The following is a 17,378-nucleotide window of genomic DNA, read 5'->3' as shown; positions in this document are numbered from 1 at the left end:
TTGAAACAGTGATGACAACTTTTATTTGTTGTCTCTCTTCTGTTCTGCACTGCTCATATCCTTCAACCAGACCTCTATGGGTTGGAAAGACTTTTCTAGCTTCATATAAGCAGTGCAGTAACACCACCCATGGTCCTAAAAGGAACACTTGTGCAAATCTCACCACACAGCTGGGACAGCCAAAGAGATCAGAGAATAATCTCCTTGGGCAGGCTAGTGATTAGCACCAGCTAGCACAGCACTCCCCCACCACCGCCCCGCCCCCCAACCGGCCCAGCCCACCAGCACTTCAGCTTCATCCCAAGTCCATGTTCTGCTGTACTTAGTACCCTAGTAGAGGGTAACCGAATGGCAACAAATTAAATGGTAAATTAGGCAGACAAAAAGGGCAGAGGGGTTGGAGTCAGGACTGCCTAAATACTTATCCCGTATGCTGTTAAGCTTTTTTTCACATAAACAACATTAAGCGGCATAAGCATAGTGGCAAGCCCTTTAGATAACCTATGGAATAGTTCACATCCTTCCTTTCCCCATAAAAACTGGCACAGTTGTGAGAAGTACTCCAGGGCCCTAAAAAGAGTGACCCTGCTAGGGCAGTGGAGGCTGTTTCCCTCCAGGGCTGGATCCTGGATGGAGTGGTGCTTATGCAGATCACCTTACAGAGGAAAGAAGGACGAAGAGAGAGAGATGGAGATGAGGGCCTAAATGTAGATATTGTACACTTTTACAGTTGCAGATTCAGACTGCAAAGTCCCGGACAGATCCCCACTAAAGGGCTGGGTAGAAGTCCTGAAGCCTCATCTCAATTTCAGATGCCCTCCCGCCAATCAGCTGACTCCAAGTGGAGCAAAGCCCAGGTCTTGACATAGATACAGACTCCATACACGCCCAGATGATGTCACAAGCGGCTATATGTAAACAGAGCAGAGCTCAGGTGACATCACAGAACAGGCAGAGGCAGTTCAGGGAGGATTCTGGTTGCCTTACCCAGCTCTGAAGTCTGTCAGCCTCTTCAGATGTCACTTGCCCTGTGGTAAGGAAGTGTAGTCGGCGGCTGGTGCAGAGGCAAGAAGAGAAAGGAAGTTCCCCAAGACAAAAACATCTCGGCAGGTAAAGATAAATTCTCTAGAGCCCCAATCATGGGATCAGCTAGTTGGAAGCAGGTGGCATTCCTGGGTAGGTTCTTTCCCTTCCAGTGGCCAGAACGGTTAAGCCTTGGTGTGATTGTGTGTCTGATTGCCCCATTCATTGGAAACCAGACTGATGGTTTCAGGAACTCTGAGTGTGTTGTTCCCCTCTATGTGTCCATGTGTTCTCATCATTTGGCTCCCACTTATAAGAGAACACAGAGGTATTTGGTTTTCTCTTCCTGTGTTAGCTTGCTAAGAATAATGGACTGCAGCTCCATTCATGTCCCTGCAAAGGACATCATCTGGTTCTTCTTTAATAGCTGCGTTGTATTCCATGGTGTATATATGCAACATTTTCTTTCTACAGTCTATCATTGATGGACAATTTAGGTTGATTCCATGTTTTTGCTATTGTGGATAGTGCTGCAGTGAACATATGTGTTCATGGGTCTTTATAACAGAATGATTTATATTCCTTTGGATATATACTTAGAAATGGGATTGTTGGGTCAAATGGAAGTTATATCTTTAGGTCTTTTAGGAATCACCACACTGTCTTCCACAATGGTTAAACTAATTTACACTCCCACCAACGGTATGTAAGTGTTCCTCTTTCTCCACAATCTTGCCAGCCTCTGTTATTTGTTTGACTATTTGTTATTTGTTATTTTTTGACTTTTTAGTATAGCCATTCTGACTGGTGTTAGGTGGTATTTCATTTTGGTTTTGATTTGCATTACTCTAATAATGAGTGATGTTGACAAGATTCAAATAAATGCAATCAGAAACAACAAGGGTAATATTACCACCGACCCCAAAGAAATATAAACAACCATCAGAGAATATTATGAACACCTTCATGGACATAAACTAGAAAATCTAGAAAGAATGAAACATTCCTGCACAAATACACCCTCCCAAGACTGAACCAGGGAGGAACTGAATCCCTGAACAGACCAAGAATGGCTCTGAAATTGAGGCAATAATAAATAGTCTCAGTGACAAATTTTTAAAATGCCACTTAGAAAATGTACACATAATTTTGCTCTATTCAGCAAATATATTTGTAACCATCACTTTTAGGAAGGGTGTTAAAATATTTTATTATTTTTTCTCATTTAGCTTAATATTTTAAAAATATTTTTCTGCTGGCAACTATTTATATCTCCATTTTCATTGACATAGTGAATAATTTACCCACCTTTCTGTTAAATAATAGTGGACCAACTGATATGTATTATTTTATACTGAACTTTGGCACTCTTGACATAATTCATATATGAATAGTCATCCAAATGTCTTAGCCAGTGAAGATGAGATTCATCCACCAAGGTTGAACAGGAATTTTCTCACCTGAAAGCAGCGAGCAATACCAAAGCAAGAAAATGGTAGAAGAAATTCAGCAGTCCCACAAGCAGACGAGGATTTATTTAGGGCCTGAGAAGGTGCAGGGACCCCTCATAGGGGCCGGTGTTCCACCCCAAGCATGGAAATAAAGGAAAATCTTGAGTCCCTTCACAGAAATTCCAGGCACCTCTCTACCTCTGAGAAGTACACGAGCCACTTGACAAGCAAGAAGGTAATAGTAAGTTAAAACAGTAGCAAGGAATTGAGAGTCATGAGAATATGGGGTTCCCTATAGAAACTAAAAATCAAAGTTTAACATATGTCCCTGAGTTGTTTTTCAGAAAGCTGCCCCTCTACTAAATGGATCCACAGGCACATAGACCTCAGATAAAGGGGATCCATGAAATGAACTCTGCCATTCTTTATTCTGAATTTTTTCCTGAGGGGCCTACAGGATGTTATGTCTATGAGCCAGATGTACCATTATTTTCTGCTGCTCCCAAATTTTCTGACAAATTTTACTTTCTTAAATAATCACAACTCAGAAAGTCTTTGAATCCCCCTATGACCTCTAAGCTTCCACTACAAGATTCTTCATCCTTTTAGGCTAAAACCAATGTGTAACCTCAATATATTAATTTATGACTGTGTATTACCCCTGCCTCTGTGTCTTTAAAATCCCCTACCTGTAAGCTGTCTGGTAGTTTTGGTCTTTATTTTATTTTATTGTTTTATTTTATTTTTGGGATGGAGTTTTGCTCTTGTAGCCCAGGCTGGAGTGCAGTGACTCCATCTCAGCTCACTGCAACCTCTGCCTCCCGAGTTCAAGCGATTCTCCTGCCTCAGCCTCCTGAGTAGCCAGGATTACAGGCAGGTGCCACCATGCCCAGCTAATTTTTGTATTTTTAGTAGAGACGGGCTTTCCCCATGTTGGCCAGGTTGGTCTTGAACTCCTAACCTCAAGTGATCCGCCCTCCTCGGCCTCCCATAGTGTCAGGCTTACAGGTGTTGGCCACCATGCCCGGCTTCTCTGCGCGACTTCTTAAATGCTCTTTGATATTCTCCTGCAAACCTCATGATGTTGTCGTGTTTCTCAGATTGTAACATGTTACATGAATTTATTCTTTCTATCCCAAGCCCCTTTTATTGATGCCTTCTTTCCTTTAAGTGGTGCATTTAGAACATTGACATTTAAAGTGATTATTGATATAGTTGGATTAAAAATCTACCAAATTTGTTACTATCTTTCAGTTGTTGATTTGTCTTTGTTCCTATTTTTGTATTTCACTCATTTTCTGCCTTTTGTTGTTTTGAGCACTTTATATCAATTCATCTCATTAATTAGCATATCTTTTTTTTTTTTACCTTTTTAGTGGCTAATCTAGGTAATAATTTTATTCTTAATCTAACAAACAACAGCTTGTTAAAAACAATAGTAGTATGAATGTATTTGATTAGATATGGTTAAATATATGTCATTGTGTGTGTATATATACACATACAAACATTTATGTGCATTTATGCTTATATAAGTGAGACAAATAACTGCAGTAAGTGATAGAAGGAAAGAATGTCTGTTATTCTGTTACTGTAAGGTGTTCACACTACATCTTAAGTGATATATTGTTACTTGAAAGGGGGCTTGGATTAGTCAGAAATTTAAATTGCAAACTGTAGGGCAGCTTCAGTTCCTTGCTGGCTGTGGATCAGAGGCTGCATTCAGTTTCTTCCCATGTGGACTTCTCCCACGTGGCAGAATGCTCTATCAAAGCCATCAAGGCAAAGAGCTTGCTAGCAAGACAAGAAAAAAAAAATCACAACTTTACCTAACATAATCAATCGTCTGACATCTAATATTCTTGTATTATTGTGTTGTATGAAAGCAAGTCACATTTCATGCCCATACTCACAGGGAGATGATTACAATGCAAGGTCATGCACCCTGGCAGGTGGGGATCACTGGGCATCATCTTAAGGTCTACCAGCCACATCAGGTCCTGTCTGATGTGCAACAGTTTCGCAGTCTTTGTTTAGCTTGAAGAATCTTAGCCCTTATGAAAAGAACTCGTCAGGTATTTTATAGGAAGCATCACCATGTGGATTCATCTGATGATTTCTCATTATTTCAACAGAATTATAGACTTATTTTGAACACCTTTATCTTAATTTGAAGACAATAAAAACTGAACAATATATTATTTAGAAATATAAACCTAGACATAAAAATAATATAAAAAGGAAATGACAACTAGGAAACTGAAAATAATAGTAACCTTCATGTGGGTAAAAAAATGCCATGAAATTGGGGAGATACACATTTGGAGCATCAACAATATTGATAATATTCAGTTTGTTAAGGTCAGCAGTGAATTTTTAAAAAAAGAAAACTTTTCTATTTTACGTTAGCTTTGGACTTACAGAACAGTTGCATAGTCAGCATGGAGAGTTAATATGCAACCAACACAGAGCTTCCATTATTATTAACCTCTTATATTAACATGGGTATTTGACACAATTAACACACCAACAATATGCATTCTCATTCACTGATATCCACATATTAATCCGATTTCTTTTCTTCCTACTTAATGTTTGTTTTCTGTTCTAGGATCTCTTCCAGGATAACAGATTTAGATATCATGTCTCCTTAAGCTTTTTTTGTCTCTGCAATTTCTCTGAATTTCCATGTTTTTCATGGCATTGACATCCTCCATTTAGGATTTCTATGATTGTTTTTACTAACAATTAGACTGAAGTTGCAGATGTGGAAGAAGAGGAGACAGGGTGAGTGTAATAGTCATTATACCATGGGCATATATTCTCAAAATGCTTTTTATCACTATTGATACTAATTTGAGCACCTGGATGAGGCAGTGTGGGTCCAGTTTCTCAACTGTAAAATTAATTTTCCCCCTTTCCATGTCGTACTTTTTGAAAACAACGTCACTATGCACAGCGCATACTTAACAGTGGGGAATTATTCTTCACCTCCTTAGGGCAGAACTTCTATAGTATCGTTTGTATTTCATTACCATAGGCAATGTATCTGTTCTCCAGCATTTATTTTACATTTATTTAATCAATTATTTATATTATATGGAATATTGGCAAATAATAAATATTTATTTCCACTGTGATTAGACTAGTTTATTGATTGTTCAAGTTGCTCTAGTGCTGGTCATTAGAAGGCCTTTCAGTCAGCTGCTTTACCACTTTGAAATACCCATATTATTGCTATTTGATTTGGTTTGTGTAGTGTGTTGGTTGGTTGTGTTGTTTAACTTTTTCTTACTTTCTGGCTCTACCAGGTACTTTAGCTTAATAGTGTTGATTCCCTTCCCAACCATGCCATTAACAATTTTCCCTCAAATTCCTGGTTCCTTTTTTGGTGAATGGCATTAGAAACAAAGGTCTCGGCAATGGTGTTTTCATTTCTGCTAGGCGTCTGTTAATTCTGTCATCTGACAGAGCAAAGGATTATATGTATGTATGTAACTCACACTCACATATGTATATGAATTTGTACAACATTTCTCCATTTATAGCTATGTAAAGTTCAGCATGAATTCTTATTAATGTTTCCAGCACCTGTGATCTAATTCAAGACCACATGAATCAGTTTCCCCATTCCCACTCCTTGTATGTAACCTCCCACGCTAACAGTGAGATAGTTGGCCTCCTTTATATAATCAATGAGTCCAAAATACATGCAGAGTAGTTTTAGAATTGATAATTCATACCCCCATGGGAAAGAATGTTTCTAACTAAAGAAGAGAATTTATGTACAGATACTTTGACATTTAAACTAAGAATCTCTCCTTATTTTTATATTCCTTAGGTTGGTCCCCTTTGCCCCCAAATGTATATTTCTTTTTGACAGTATTTTTAATGGAATTGTTTTCTATGTTTTATTTTAGATTAATTGACAATATATAGAAATCCAACTGATTTTTATTGCCCTAGTATACTAAAATGTTACTGAACTCATTTTTTGGTTCTAATCTTATTTTAGTGATTACCTTAGGATTTCCTATACACAGGATTGTGTCATTTATGAATAGAGATAGCTTAACTTCATCCTTTTCATTCTAGAAGTCTTATGTTTCTTGCCTAATTACCCTGGCTACCTGTTCCAATACAATACTGAATAAAAGTAGCAAGAGCATACATCCTTGTGCTGTTGCTAATTTTTTGAAGAAATTACTGAAACATTCATATTATGGTGTGTTGTTGTGTGAGTTTTTCATAGATGCCTTTTATCACTTAAGAAAATTTCCTTCTATGCCTAATTTTCTTGGCCTTGTTATCATGAATGTATTTTGGATTTTTCAACTGCTTATTCTGTATTTTTAGAGATAATTATGAAGCTTTTGTCCTTCATTCTATTAATATAGTGTATTACAGTAGTAGTTTTCGTATGTTTAACAAAACATATTTCAGGGACAAATGACTTTGCTCATAATGTCTATTTTTATTAGGTTACTGGTTATTTTGATAGTATTTCCTTCAGAATTTTTGCCTCTGTTTCATGGGGCATATTTGTCTGTAATTTTCCTTTCTTAAAATCTCTTTGTCCAGTCATGCTATCAGGGAAAACGTGCTTCATGTGGCGTATTGGGAAGTGTTCTCTACTCCTCTGTTTTATTTTTTTTCTTGAAAGTTTAGTTAATAAAGGATTGTTATTAATTCTCAAAGGGGTTAGAATAATTCACCAGTGAAGTCATCTCAACCTAGAAAAAAATTGAATCCTACCAAGACTAACATGAGCTGGGAAAGGGATCCTTCCCCAGGGGAGGCTTCACTTGAAACCTCAGCCTGGGTCATCTGACCCAGAGAAAATGTTAAGTAATATTTATGTGTGGGTTTGAACATCTACGCTGTTCGGTTTTATGTTATACAGCGACCTATAAGTAATATACCTGACAATAAATGTAATTAGATCCTAGAACAGAAAATGACATCAGTGGAAAACCTGGCAAAATATTAAGAAAGTCTGTATTTCAGTTAATGCTTCAAAACTATTAACTGTATTTCAGTTTATAGTTTTGTACCACTGTCAATTTCTGAGTTTTCATAAATACATTCTGGTTACGTAAGTTGTTAACATGTCAGAAAGCTGTAGATTATGTAAAACTGCATTATCTTTGCAACTTTCTGTAAAACTAATATTATTTTCAAATAAAAATATTATTAAAATGTATTATTCAGGAACAAAAGAAAATACCAACACAGATGGACATAAGCCACAAGAAACCTTGGATCAGAGGATGAGTGGAGATGCAGGGAGTGAAAGGCAAAGTACTTGACTTATTATCCCCATTCCTACACAGGGCACCTGCTTCAGGCTTCAGGCACCTCATCAAGCTCCAGGGACTCTCATCCATTTTCTTCTTTCCCATCATATGCTCCATTACCCAGTCACCAGTTCATACATCAGTAACCACTTTTTCAAAGAAAGGTGCCTGCCCCACATATGTTAGAAGGCCCTATTTTCAGGCACTTTGCGGTAGTGTCTTTGTAGGATCTCACTAAAGACATTTTGGAAGACATGACTTCCAGACAAGATTGAGAAACACCAGTGATGGGGAACATAAATAATATTTCTACATTAGGAGTGTTTTCTTAGTTCAGAGATTCTTTTGTTCAAGTTTTGAAGTTTTTTAAAGCCTTTGAGAATACCCTATGATAATTAAGTTCTCTTTATTATGCAGACTCCATCATGAATTCATTGCACCACTCAGTGCCCTGATGCTATAACATCGTGGATTTATTTTGTCCAGTGAGAGGACAAAAGCTGAAGCATAGACAATATTATAGGGTAGAAGGTTAACTAGGTATGAAAATAAAAGCTTCTAATCATGGGGTTGTAGGCTAATTCCTGCTTACAGAGACCTGAAATGAACCTTTAGACACCAGGCATATGAAAGTGAGGCATGTTAGTGATACAGAGTGTGTTGTGCAGAGGTGGAAATAGCCTAATAGAAAAAAGGAAAGACCAGCACAATACAACATATCCCAGCCCACCATGCAGTGATCTAAGAGATGGACACGGGCTGAGTGCTGACTCTGCATCTGTGCTGGTTAAACAAAGATCCCTACAGCAGGGAGGACTGTCCCCTCTTCCCCCACACAGCTCCCCATTCACGGGCCACACCACTTTATGGGAGAGCCTCTCCCAGGGTTGTTCCAGAAACGATGCCCACAAAGCTTACTAAGCCATGGGACTGTTTACTACACTCCCAAGGACATCCATGAAGTTAGGACTCTTTTTGCTTTTTCAGACCCTAGTCATGGGCTACATTCTCTGTACCAACTTCATAGCTCCAGTCAGAAAATAAATTCCTGCATCCAGGAGAGGTGGAGTAAGAGATACAGCTCACCTTGACCACATTTCTTACTTCCGAGAAGATTGTAGCAGTAATTCATGTGCTATTATTTCGGACATTTATAATTCAATAAAGCTTCTTACCACTCTGAGCTTACAATTCACCCCATAGGAAGGAGAGCCTCATTTAAATTGATAAACTTAGGCCAGGCGTGGTGGCTCACACCTGTAATCCCAGCACTTTGGGAGGCCGAGTCTGGCGGATCACAAGGTCAGGAGATCGAGACCATCCTGGCTAACACGGTGAAACCCTGTCTCTAATAAAATACAAAAAATTAGCCGGGCATGGTGGCGGGCGCCTGTAGTCCCAGCTACTTGGGAGGCTGAGGTAGGAGAATGGCATGAACCCAGGAGGCGGAGCTTGCAGTGAGCCGAGATCCTGCCACTGCACTGCAGCCTGGGGGACAGAGTGAGACTCTGTCTCAAAAAAAAAAAAAAAAAATTGACAATCTTAGTACATGGAAGTTTGCTCTTTTCATTTCATTATAAGAGGAGTTTCTGTAAGGTAAGTGACTTGTCAAATCCCATTTTTCTCTTCATTTCAATGCATACATATGGTCTATTATGATGTGTACTGTGAAGATCATTCATGACCAAACTATTCAGGAAAAAAAAAAAAATCACCAAGTGGCAGGCCATGAAAGAGATGGAAGTCGATGTGTCTAAGGAGAGACTCATCTCTAGGTAGCAAAAGGGTCAATGAGTTCTGAGTGCTCAGGGTTGAGATAGGAAAGGTGATAGACACAAAACTGTGCTACTATGATATCCCTGGCACAGAGAACAAACACAGTGCCGAGCACCGAGCTCCCAAACACTACCACCATAGCATGGAAGTTATGATTTCTCACAATACAGTAAACCACCTGTGACCACATTGTACTGAGGCTGGATTGGCCACCAGAATTCTCAGAAAGATGATATTGAAAACATCTCATTGTCTGACTACATCTTGAGGCCTGAACACAACCCTGTCTCCACCCTCTACCCTGAATAGAGAATAAAGCTTAAAAGGTGCATGACTCCTATATTTGAATTTGGGGTTTTCTGTTCACTGAAATGAACCCTCATAGAAGCTGAAACTCTCTTCTAGAATGAAGAGAAGCTGAAATTCTCTTCTAGAATGTTGTGCAAGTATGCTTAACATTCCAAATTATAAATTATATGAGTTTCTTCTTCATGCAGTACAGTCTTCAGGGAACACCGAGGCTTGTTTCATTTTCCAAGTATCAACAAGTGGAATTGACAAGAGTGACAAGTAGTCAGAGCAAAGCATTTCATGATAACTGTAATCTGCCGGCATCAGCAGCGACTGCTGCTAAACATGACTGTCGTTTATGAGATAGGAAGAATAAAAGGAGAGGGATAAAAAGATAATTGTTGATCTAAATGAAGAATTGGATTTGGAAACAACTTAGAATAGTCTCTGCTTATATTTCTGAGATTAAGGCAAACAGTCTCAAGATAAGTATTTCTGTCTTCATAGAGCTGCACTCTGCAACTCTGTAAACTGTCAAGTAACACTTTACCATTTCTATCTTCCTTCTCCATGGGATCTTTGAGCCATGGTTTATCAAATTACCTCTACATCTATGTTGTATTTTTGTAGTATCTAGTATTCTCTTGAGGTCTCTCTTGGGACAATGGCTTCAAATTGTAACGCTGCCCAACAGGACTCCAGGAAATTGGTCCTGGATGTTTACAGTGCACCTTTCATGGGATACGTATTTATCCTGGCAGATGACTCAATGCCTACTTGTCCAATCCTTGACCAGGCATCCTTCTTACTGTAATTTGTTTTTATTTCCATATGTTATTGGGGAACAGGTGGTTTGGGTTACATGAGTAAGTTCTTTAGTGGTGATTTGTGAGATTTTGGTGCACCCATCACCCAAGTGGTATACACTGCACCCTATTTATAGTTTTTGATCCCTCATCCCCTTCCCACCCTTTTCTCCTGAGTACCCAGAGTCCATTTTGTCATTCTTATGCCTTTGCATCCTCGTAACTTAGCTCCCACTTATGAGTGAAACCCTACGATGTTTGGTGTTCTATTCCTGAGTTACTTCCCTTAGAATAATAATCTCTAATCTCGTCCAGGTTGCTGCAAAAGCCATTAACTCATTCCTTTTTATGGTTGAGTAGTAGTTTTATATATATATACATATATATATATATATATATATATATATATATATATATATATATATAGCACAGTTTCCTTATCCACTCATTGATTGATGGGCATTAGGGTTGGATTACTGTAAACTTTTAAATACTGTCAGATGCCCTTATGGCACTTTTCAGACCTGTGACCACTACATTCATATCAAGACAACCACTTTCTAGGAGAACTCTGAATTGGAAAAATGTTAAGTTCAGGTGTGTTGTTCATGTGAGACACAGAGGAGGCCACTCAATAGAGCACATGAAATAACATAAGCAGTGTATTTCTTACAGGTGAGGTTCACTGGGCACCATCGTAGGGTCTACCTGACACATCAAGTATTCTCCAATCTGCACATTTCTCAGTCTTCACTTATTTTTTGTGAACTTGACTTTTTTGAAAAGTACAAGTCAGATATTTTGTAGGTTTTCCCACAATGTGAATTTATCTCATGATTTCTCATGATTAAACTGGGACATAAATACATTAAAACCATGCATGTATGTTTGAAGACAAGAAAAATAAACATTAAAGATATTAGAAATATAAATATAGAGGGAAATATAATAAACACAAATTAGAGGATAACAAATAATTCACAGTAATAGCTACTTTCAGTGATTAAGGAAGATGGTGAACCTAAGGAGGTGCACTAAGGGCCATCAAACATATTGCTCATGTTGTTTTATAAGGTCAGCAGTGACTTTAAAGATAAAGAAACCTTATAAATTTAAGAATGGTTTTAGGTTTACAGAACAGTTGTAAATGTAGTACATAGAATTTCCATATATCCCACGAAGTTTCCATTTTTATTAAATTCTTGCATTAATATAGGACATTTGTCACAACCAATCAATTTTATAACACTATAACTACTCTTCATACATTATTCATTTTTTTTTAGTTTTTACTTAATGTCCTGTTTCTATTCCGTGATCTCATCCAGGATACCTCATCATAGGTACATGTCATGTCTCCTTAGAATTCTCTGACTGTCACAGTTTCTCGGAATTTCCTTATTCTTGATGACATTAATGTTACTAATGTGGGATTCATCTGATGTTTCTCTAATGATAAGACTGGCTTTGTGGGTTTAGGGGAGGAAGATCACGAGGAAAAGTGTCATTTTTATTTATTTATTTAATTTTGAGACAGTGTCTTACTCTCTCGCCCAGGCTGGAGTGCAGTGTCATGAGCTTGGTTCACTAAAGCCTCCATCCTCTGGGCTTAAGGATCCTCCGCTCTCAACCTCCAGGGTAGCTGAGACTACAGGTATGTGCCACCGTGCTGGACTAATTTATTGTTGTTGTTGTTTGTTAGTTTTTTTGGTAGAGGCAAGCTTTCACCATGTTGCCCAGGCCAGGGTCAAACTCCTGGGCTCAGGTGATATTTATTTTGTTATAGAGATGGGGTCTTATTGTGGTGGCTAGGCTAGTCTGGGATTACAGGCGTGAGCCACTGTGCCTGGCCAAAAAGTGCCATTCTCATCATACCATACCAAGAGTACAAACTGTCAACAAGAGTAGACATTCATTATTGGCAGAATGTCTACAAATTTCTTTAAACCTTTACCATAAACATGTGCCTATTCTCTTCCAATTATTTCATGTGTATTAATTTATTCATTTATACATGCATATTTTATTTATATCATTATCTAAATATGGAGATTTATTTTACAATGCATATGTGCTATTTTTTTTTTTTTTGAGACAGAACCTTTCTCTGTTGCCCAGGCTGGAGTGCAATGGTGCGATCTCAGCTTATTGCAACCTCTGCCCCCCGGGTTCAAGTGATTCTCGTGCCTGCCTCAGCCTCCCAAGTGGCTGGGATTACAGGCATGAGACACTACATCTGGCTAAGTTTTGTATTTTTAGTAGAGACGGAGTTTCACCATGTTGGCCAGGTTGGTCTCAAACTCCATACCTCAGATGATCCACCCTCCTCGGCCTCCCAAAATGCTGGGATTACAGGCATGAGCCACCGTGTTCGGCCGCTATTTTTTTTTTTTTTAATTGCACAAATTGTTCCAGTGTTGGCTATTGGAAGGTTTTTAAGTTATCCCTTGTATCATTTTGAAATACCTCCATAATTAAAGTTCGATGTTATGTGGTTGGTTGGTTTTGTTGTTGTTTGGCATTTTCTTTTGTTCAGTCACTATTATATGCTCCAGTCTGCGTATTTAATTGTGCTGCAGGCTAATTTGTTAATTTTATAATTTCTACTAATGTTTCCAACACCATATGACCTAATCCAGCACCACATAAATGGGTGTGCTCATTCTCATTTGTATGTAATCTACCACTCCCTGTGAGCAAGTTGATTTTGTTAATTTAATTATACTACCTGAACAAGTTATATTGCTATGTAAAAAAAATACAACTTGAAACAGTCAAAATACTGTGTAATTCCATTCATATGACTCTCTAGAAAAGGAAAAAGTGTAGTGATAGTAAAGAGTTCAGTGGTAACAAGGGGCTTGGGAGAGAGAAAGCTGAAATCAGTGAACTACGGAAGATTTCTTTTGGGCATTGAAATTACTCTCTTTGATACTGTAATGGTGGATACATAATAATGTTTTCCAAATCCTGAAAAACTTTGTAACACAAAGAGTGTACCTAAATTATGCAAATTCAAAACCTTATTTAGTAGGTAACAAGTTTGCCTTTTCACAGTATTTTACCTTTTCCAACTTATATTTTTTAGCAATATGCATTTTAGATTTTTGAAGTACACCTCATGGTTTTTAGATTTGCCTTCACCTAATTTTTATAGGACAGGTGAATCACACAATTGGGGCTTATCCTGAGAGGGTTATTAGCTTTGTCCAGGAAAGAATTTAAGGGCAAGTGGGTGATGTTAGACTGCAATATTTTATTGAATGGTAGTGCTCCTAGCAGAGCAGGGCTAACTCTTAAGCAGTGTGTTCAGAGTTGGCAACATATAGGCCTCTTGGCAACTGTATTTATATGCAATCAATCAAACCCACTTTTAATTATATGCAAATTGAGGGGCAGGTCAATGCAAATTGAGGCAGGAAAGGGGCAGTGACTTCTAGGTTGTCTCTATGGAAAGGGGCAGTGACTTCTAGGTTGCCTCCATGGAAAGGGGCAGTAACTTCTGCGTTGTGGCCATGGAATTTGTAAACACTTATGTGGTTGGTAGGAGTGTCTTATGTGAATGACAAATGAAGACTGCCAGGGATCACATTTGCCACAATGTACTGGCTTCTGCCAGTTTTTTCACTTTATCGTGTCTGGAGCAGATCTTATTTTGGTCATCAAGGTTGTGAAGCCAGAAAACAAGTCCTTCCAGTCTCCTACCTCATAATGACAAAAGACATAGAGCATAATTTCATGTGATTTTGGATATGACTATGCCTTTCTTTTGAGAATTGGCTATTTAAGATTTTGCCATTTTTGATTGGGATATTTGTCTTTTTAATTTTGAGTTGTAAGACATTGCATATTCTGGATAATAGACCATTATCACCTATAAAATTTGCAATTTTCAAATATTTTCTGCCATTCTTTGGGTGCCTCTTTATATTTGATGGTGGATTTTAAATTGCAAAAGATTTTAATTCTAATGAAGTTTAATATTTCTATATTTTCTTCTTTCCTTTGTGCTTTTCAGTGTCATATCTTAAAACATTGTTTAACCAAAGACCACAAAGATGTATTCCTGTGTTCCTTTTTATGGGTTGGCCCTGTTTAGCTCTTCTATTTAGATGGATTATCATTTTGAGTCAATTATGTTTCTGGTATGAGACAAGAGTCTAACTTACATGTGGATATCCACTTGACCAAGAAACATTTGACAAGAAAATATTGCTTCATACCTAATTTATTTGGCCAGATTATAAAACCATTTCACCATCAATGTAAGGATTCATTTTTGAGTATTATATTCTACTCCATTGATCAATACATATATCCCTATACTAGTACCACAAATCTTGATTACTATCACTTTGTAGTAAGTTTTGAAATCAGGAAGCATATGTCTACTGTGCGAACCTTTTTTGTCCTTCTCAACAGTGTTTTGGCTGCTCAGGATTTATATTATATATAATTTTAGGATAACCTTCTGAATTTAGGGGGAGGTAATGCCACCTGGGGTTTTGAGAGAAGTTGCATTAATTCTATACATCCATTTGGAAAATATTGCCAACCTAACAATATGCGTTCTATAGTTTTTAGTGTGCATATCTTATACTTAATTTGATAAGCTTATTCCTAAGTATTTTTGATGTGATCTCAGTTGGAATGGTTTTCTGAGTTTTGTTTTTAGATAGTTAACTGCTAGTATAGAGAAACTTAAAATATTTTATATATTTTACATACTGCAAACTTCTTTGAACTCATCTTTAAATTCTAAACATATTTGATTAGAGTACTTTGGACTTTTTATACATAAGATCATGTCATTTGCAAACAGTCAGAGTTTGACTTCCTTTCAGTGATACAAACATTATATTTATTTTTCTAAATGAATTGCCCTGTCTACATTCTCCAGTAAACGTTGCAAACAAGTGTCAACAGTGGAAATATATGACTTGTTTCTAATATCAGAGAAATTAGTGAACCTTTCAGATTACTTATGATGATATGTGAGCTTTTCATAGATGCCCTTTGAAATGAAGAAAGTTCTCTTATCTGCCTAATTTGCTGCATGTCTTTATAATACTGAATCTGGGAATTTTCAAGTGCTTGTTGTGCACCTTCTGAGATGATTGTGTAGTTTTTATTCTTTATTAATACAGTGTATGGCATTAATTGTATCATATGTTGAAGCAAATTTGCATTCCTGAGGTAAATACCCTTTGCCATAGTGTATAATACTTTCTACATGTTGCTGATTTCATTTGATAATATTTCCCTGGTGATTTTTGTCTCTGTATTTCTAAGGCGTATTTGTCTTCATTTTCCTTATTTGAAATGTCTTCGTCTAGTTGTTCAATCAGGGTAAACTAATTCATAGTATACAATAGGAAGTGATCTATTTTCTACTTTATTATTATTGTATTGTTTTGAAATATTTTTGATAAATTAGTATTAATTTTCTGTGATTTTAATAACACATCGGTGAGTTCCTGATGAGGGTAGGGAAGTGAATCCTAAGAACAATCATGTGAGTTTGGAAGGAGACCCTTCCCCAGCTGAGCCTCAGCCTGAACCATCACCTACATCTAGACCAAAGACCCAGAGAAACTGTGAGTAATATGTGTGCGGTTCTGAGCCACTAAGGTATGTAGTGATTTGTCATGCACCAAGTAGTAAGTAAGATACCTGACAGTAATTGTAAGGTGGTATTCTGGATTAGGTCCTGGAATAGGTAAGTATATCATTATTAGAAAACCTGGTAAAATATGAAGGAAGTTTGTAGATGAGTTAATAGTCTTGAAAAACAGTTAAATTCTTAGTTTTCATGAATATGCTATGGTTATAATAGATATTGACATTCTAGTTAGCTGAATGGTATATGAAACTGTCTGTAGTTACCTATGTGCATTTATGGAAATCTGCAGTTATTTCAAAATAAATATGTTTTTTCATATTATTCTTTTGTGTTTTAAGAAAAGTAAGCAAGTAAAGACATCAGCAAACACTTTTGCCTCCAGATACAAGTGGGCATGTAGGGAGAGAATAGTAAACTAGCTTTGCTTTTCTAGGCAACATTCGAAACCCAGGCGCCACTGCTTCAGGAAGGTACCTTCAAGCTCCAAGGACTCTTGTCCTCTTTCTCCTTCCCCACTACCTAGTCATTAGAGCGTCAGCATCCACTTCTTGAAAGGAAGATGCCTGTTTTTCACATATCCCAGAAAGCCCCATTTTAGGACACCATTTAGCAGAGTATATTCAGGACCCCACTAACGTTTTCGGAACACACGACTTCCGGATGATATAAGGCAAGAATAAGAAATTTCAGTGACAGGGAACATAAATCATATTTCTGCCTTCAGGATCATGTTTTCTTGGTACAGGGATTTCTTCTTCAAGTAATCCAAAGACAACTTTACCTTCAAACCTTTCAGAAAACCTGTTCTAATTTAGTTCTCTCCATTCTACAGGCTCCATCAGGAACTGTGCAGGACCGTGCCCTGTGTTGAGACTCACATGGTGGAATTATATTGCCCTTGGCCAACCCTAAAGCCATCAAGATAGCAGGTAAGCAGAGTTCGAAAAATATTTCTAATACGTTGCTTTAGGGCAGTCCCTGCTTCCAGAGGCCTGGGAATAAATCTTTACAATAGGGTTTTTGCAGGTGAATGCTACTGAGTGGTATATACATGTTGTGCACAAGAAGAGAAATCTCATTAGGCAAAAAAAAAAAAAACAAAAACAGTATA

The 17,378-nt window shown here is 37.6% G+C and overlaps 1 long non-coding RNA gene across 2 annotated transcripts in view; it reads left to right on the top strand.

Moving 5' to 3' along the window:
• The first annotated feature begins 322 nt into the window (after positions 1-322).
• The window catches only part of LOC134760253 (uncharacterized), a 118,747-nt gene continuing 101,691 nt past the window's right edge, over positions 323-17,378 (top strand). Inside the window, exons 1-3 of one of the 2 annotated variants that reach the window (XR_010137432.1) lie at positions 323-1,110; positions 12,202-12,298; positions 12,743-17,196. This is a non-coding gene — a long non-coding RNA (uncharacterized LOC134760253). Of the gene's footprint in view, positions 1,111-12,201; positions 17,197-17,378 lie in introns of both variants that reach the window. The other variant, XR_010137431.1, reaches the window with a different exon arrangement.

This window comes from Pongo abelii, chromosome 16 (genome assembly GCF_028885655.2).
Source record: "Pongo abelii isolate AG06213 chromosome 16, NHGRI_mPonAbe1-v2.0_pri, whole genome shotgun sequence".
Taxonomy (NCBI): Eukaryota; Metazoa; Chordata; class Mammalia; order Primates; family Hominidae; genus Pongo; species Pongo abelii.
This window is presented reverse-complemented; position numbering and strand designations above follow the sequence as displayed.